Below are 6,143 nucleotides of genomic sequence, written 5' to 3'. Positions count from 1 at the left end.
GTACCCTCTAAAACGGAAATAAAACTCAGGTGCTCCGGATGGGTAAGCATATCCTGCTCCAGACGTGGAACCAGTCCTGTTGCTCATGTAAGTACAAAACCGACGAGAGGAACATTTTCTTAGCACTTTGTGGGGTAAGAATGTGATAATATCATATGGAAGCTACGTCATATGCGACGTAAATAAAGGCAACAGTAGTAAACTGTCATCCAAAAAGTCAAAATTATTTAAGACAAAAAAAATCCGGGAAATGAACACATCAACTTTAAATAGGAAAACAACGAAACAACAGAAACATTGTTAGGAACGAAAAGAATCATGAGAATGGGTGATTGGAAGTCACATGACCGGAAAGATATATTGCGTCTGTTGAACTAATGCGACGTTTGTTTACAAAATCTTGTAAGTCGATAAGGAAGAGACAAATCAAGGTACCCAACAGAAGTCTAGAGGAAATACAACAGTTACAACATGAACGAGACGAGTGCGTCGATATCAACAATGTCTACAATTGTGTATGCATCAGTAGTGTTACGAGTTCACACTCGGGCAAATGTATCACTCGGTAAAAGGTAAAATTGCAGATCTGATTACTATACTTATATCTTAAACAGCGAAGATATATCGTTAGCAAGTATGGACACTGTATCGGTCATTAATTCGTGATTGTGTCCGTATGGTGTGAACAGATGCGAACTTAAAGTTATAACTGAGATGTGGAAACACCTCAAGGATGGAGCAGAGGATATGGTGAGAAAAAGAAAGCTGATACTGGTAAACCAAATTCATAGATTTCATTTTAAAGGGATTTAGATATGTCAAAATCAAAAAAAAATATCAATTTCTGAAGCAACCCTTCTACTTTCGCTAAACAGAAAACAGTTATGAATAGACATAGGAAGATGTGATATAAATGCTAAACTCATGGATGTTAATATTACTCCTGAGTGAAGTCACCTTTTATTTCACACCGGATATAAGGAAGAGCGGACTTAATATTTTTGTTTAAGTGCTTTTTATTTTTGCAATACCATTCTATGTATTATGTTGTAAATTAACCAGACTAGACTATGTGTGTTTTGTTTTAACAAAAATAAACAAAATCAAAGAGGTCCCCCGTAAACCATAATTCCAATACAACATACAACACTACGTAAAAAAGCGAGATCCATGCAAACCCCAAAAAAACTTCACTTTTTTTTTTACCGTTTAGGGATCAGAATTCCTCAAAAACATAAGTGAAAATAGCCAATGTTTAACTTGACCTATATCTTATCATCAGTACATTTGAAATTTGAAAAGCATAAGTTGAACGGTTCAGAAGTCATTGACCAGTAACCACGTAAATCGGATCGTTTCCCTTTAAAAAAAAAAGCAATATGTGTTGTACAGCATTTGCGTAAACATTAACATAGTTAAAGATTGATAACTGCATTTTTTTTGCTCTCCTGTCGTTTTTTAGCGTTTTTTTATTTTACAAAATTTACACAAAACGACAATTTAAAAAAATAGAAATTCCAACTAATGATGCCAACCTGTCATTTAAAGGTAAAGACAGTGTTTGCCATGACTTCGTTTTTTAAAAATCATACAGTTTCTTCATTCATTTGTTAAGCAAAGTTCGGCCCACGAGAAATCGTTACATTATCAACTGATTTACCATAGACAGTATGTGTAAAGTGATATTCAAAAAGCGGAAACAATCTTAAAACTATTCCGAAAGGTTCTAAATTTACTGTCTGTTGTTTTCATATCTAAAGCATTGATTTGAGACGAAAATAAAAATATTTTTTTTGCATTTTTTGAAATTTCAAAAAACACTTTTTTCACCAATAATTTGAAAAAAACAATATTCAAACCCATTAGCTACAACATGAACATATTGAATATTTTTTAACAAATTTGAAATTTTATTTAGTACTTTAAAATTATGTGTCGATTTTTTATTCAACTTTCCGCAAAACTAATTTGCACCCTATAATCGTTTACACGAAATTTAGATACTTTGCGACAAGTTTTGATTTTCATTATCACATGCGCATACATTGCAAATGAAAGCTTTTTAAAAAAGAGTATCTCATTTTGTTTTATATTTAATACTTTTTGATCAATTTTATTTCAAAGTCGTGTATCGTTTCTTTTGTTGACAAGTATAGTAATGACGAAAGAGGGATAACTCAAATGTATTTACTACACGACTATCATTCAAAATCGAGAACTTTTGAGAAACAAATATTTTCTAACGACATAAAACTACTGTTTTTTATTCTACTCTTTGGTCGGAATGTTGTGTCTTTGACAAATGCTCAATTGTATTTGCTAACCTACTTGCCGCATTACGTCTTATACTGTGTTACATCCCTAGACAAAGCCTAAATAGAAATGTATTACTCGACTAACGAAAGCTATATTCTTATATTATCTAGTTAATAGTGTTGTCTATGGTGCCAAACACAGTGTAGGCTCGGTTGCAACAATGTCACAGAAGAAAGTGTTCGCGTTCCGCGGAGGGCAGAACACATTTGTGAATGCAAAATGGCAGATCTTACATTATTGGCGAAAATTTGAAACTAAATTTAATACGTTTGTCTTTCATAATAAAGAATTCCATGCTTAATGCGTATGTTGAAGAACTTATTGTTCGATAACTTCGATGATACATCATTAAATAAATGACAAAATCAAACTGTATATAAGAATATACAATCCAGGCTTGTGAAAGCCTCATCATGAAGACGCTAATGCAACAGTAGTTTAAAGATGTTCAAATCGCAAGAATGTATTTATCAAATAAATCAAGGAGGAATATACAAATACAAAATAACTGGAGGAATCAAATGCAGCCAAACGAACCAGTCCTGGCTCGTTGACAGAATAGTGTCCGTTATTACGCATGTATCGCCTACTATTCAAATCACAGGAGAAATTTGTTTTTACCTTACCTTCCCAATTTTAACTTATTCGGTTAAAAAACAAATATTGCCATTTAAAAATGAACGTTAATTAATAAGCATTACAAGGAAAGCAGTTACATCTTTATCTATACCTCAATATCGTAACAAAGAAGACTTGCAAATATTGAATGCAAACTCAAAATATGTAACCTGCTCATATGATATGAATCGTCGGTTACTTTTTCCAATAATAAAAAAATAGTTAAGATAAAAAAAAACACGGTCATTACAAAATAAACTGTAACTCAACATAACACAACGAAAAATCAAACTTGAACTGTGCAAAATACAAGCTTTTCATTAAGTCAAATGCTTCGAAGGGTACTCAAAAAAAATTGTTGCTCTATGAATGGCACACACTCTTGGTATATGTACAAGAAATCATTCCGAACTTGACTGGTGTATCTATATTACTTTTCGGCACACCTCAAACGTTATAACTAGTACCTTTGATGAGTTTTTACAATTTGTTTTTCCATATTTTGTTTTATTTAAGCAGGATTTGTCTCTCTTTGTCACGAAACTTGTTGTGAAACATATTTTATACATTTTCCTAGAGAGTAAGAGACTTTAAAAAAAAGGAGACACTATCACTCCTTACAAAGAAGCGAACAGTGTTTACAAAATTAAAAGTTAAGGTACATGTGTGAATACAGGAGAAACAACAAATTTAGAATGAAGACAATAACAAAATTTTACAGCAATTTGATTAACTGCAGTATTTCCCCATTTGTTTCCAAGTAACTAAGTTTGAATCAAATGAGTTTTTAAAGTTAGTTGTTACATAAAAAAAACCTTTATAAGGAACAATATTTTACTTTTAATTCAAAGAAACATAAGTAAGAAGCTCAAATTTTCACTTTGAATCAAATATGCAGATGAACTACATTGATAAAGGTATACAATGTGAGGATAAGGTAATATTAAATCACTTGGTGTTATACTTTTTATCCTTATCTAACATCTTGTAGTTTTATGAGTAATGTTCGAAAGGCATATTTAGATTTAACATCAACGCGAATATCAGACATAAAATGTACGATCTTGTTAAGCGTTTAAGTTATTTATCAGAAGTGTCCTTTGCATCTAACTCAGTACTATTTAGACATTTCAATGAACGCCAATAAAGAAATATTCGGCCATTTTGCAAAATAATAAAAAAAAAAAAAAAAAGATATATAAGCAAATAAACCAGAGTTTGTTTTGTCATTCTTAATCAACCCGCTGGTTCTTTCTTTCATGAGAAGCATAATTGTAAAAAAAAACTTCGTATAAGGTAATGCACGTAACGTTAAATTTTCGATATGTGAACACTTAAAGAAATTATTGTAAAAACTCATCAAAGGTACTAGTAATAACGTTTGAAATATGCTGAAAAGTAATATAGATACTCCAGTCAGCGAAATTATTTCTTGGTGTGTAGGTTACTGTCTGACATAGTACCTTCAATATATTTAAAATTAAAATGAATGAATTCGGCAAATGCATTTAATCGTGTCTTTTCTACTAAGTTCTATTTAATATATATTAATATAAAAAAAAACAATAAGTCCTTTATTTTAAATCAATTGGAGTCCGCCTATTTGTGCAATTGCAACCAAAAATTTACAAAACCTCAAGATTTCCAGTGGGTTGGCCTTTTTGTGTATATGTTATAAGCAAAAATATTAAAATGGCACTCTATATAGACATAAGAAGATGTGGTATGAGTACAAATAAGACGACTCTCCATACAAGTCCCAATTAAAAGTAAACCATTGTAGGTCGTCGAAGTACGGTCTTAAAACTGAACATTGGCTCACACCGAACAGTAAGCTACAAAGGGCCCCAGAAATGACAGATGCATTATATTGAAGTCTGAATTTTTTTACCGCACTCCTGGCCGCTATGGAGGAGTTCGATCACCATCAACCACTTTCTGTGTTTTCAAATAACGTGACTTTAAAAAACATTACACCCATTTTTCGCCCAAAACAGCGACGGGAATGAGATAGAAATAATCGTTTTTCATTTTGCAGGTTTTTCAACAAAGATTTATACAATTGTACTCCACTTGCTGTCGCTAATTTAATATGGGGTATATAAATCGTGAACCCATATATAGGGTAACTGGACATCTGTCAAAATATGACGTCATTCGATATATAACGACAAGTAATGGTACGTCACATTGAAGACTTATTACGCAAACGTCACTATAGCAACAACCTCACATTAACTTCACTTTCGTTCACATTTAGAAATGAGGTAGTTATCCCAGATTCGCCCCACATTAACTTCACCTCAAATAAGGGGTAATTTTAAAATAATGTTAAGGCGTTCACACTACTCAAATTCAACTCTGATTAACTAATTCGGGACGACCCGATTTAAAAAGGCATAGTGTGAACGGGATATATCTGTTTCGAATTATACCAGTTTCGTACTCTAACCACTTCGTAACCTCAACACGCCCCTCCTATTTCGGACGATGACAAAAAATATTTCGTACTCTTTTAACAATTCATAGCTTGACCATTTCGTACCTCATGGAATATATACATGTAAACATTCGTACCACATTGAAAATGTATTTATATGTCATTTCCTACCTCTGTGGAGATGTATCTGCTTTTAAATTTTTTGCTAAAAACTGTCTTATTGATGTGGGCCGTTCTTAACTTAAAGAGGATTATATATACTCTTTCGTACCTCATGTGAGATTCATATATATACTATTTCGTACCTCATAGAAATGTGTACGTATACTAGTACCATTGCACACCTCATGAAAAGTTTAAATGTATTCCATTTAGTACCATGTGGGATTTTTTTATGGGCGGTAAAGAAATTTAACACCGATGGGAGATTATAAAATAAAATCTTTAAACCTTTTTTAGTTTAGTATTATTTTAGATATAAGCCTGCGCTTTATGAGCATCTTTGTTACATAATTGTTTGTTTTTATACTGAGTAAGATGTTTACACTATGTTGACGGCTGTACCCCTATATTTGTAATTTTTACTTATTCTGTCTGTTTGTTTTGTTCACATATCGTTGTCAATATAATGGAATTTAATGCGACTGTCAAACAAACGAGTGGTTTAGCTAGGTATACAACTAGGTTTTATCCACTATTTTCCTTAAAAGAAAAACGGTTGTGAAACGTCAGGAATATGACAGTTGTAATCAAATTGGTTGATGTGTTC

The sequence above is a fragment of the Mytilus trossulus genome, chromosome 3 (genome assembly GCF_036588685.1).
Source record: "Mytilus trossulus isolate FHL-02 chromosome 3, PNRI_Mtr1.1.1.hap1, whole genome shotgun sequence".
NCBI lineage: Eukaryota > Metazoa > Mollusca > Bivalvia > Mytilida > Mytilidae > Mytilus > Mytilus trossulus.
Note: the sequence above shows the minus strand (reverse complement) of the source record.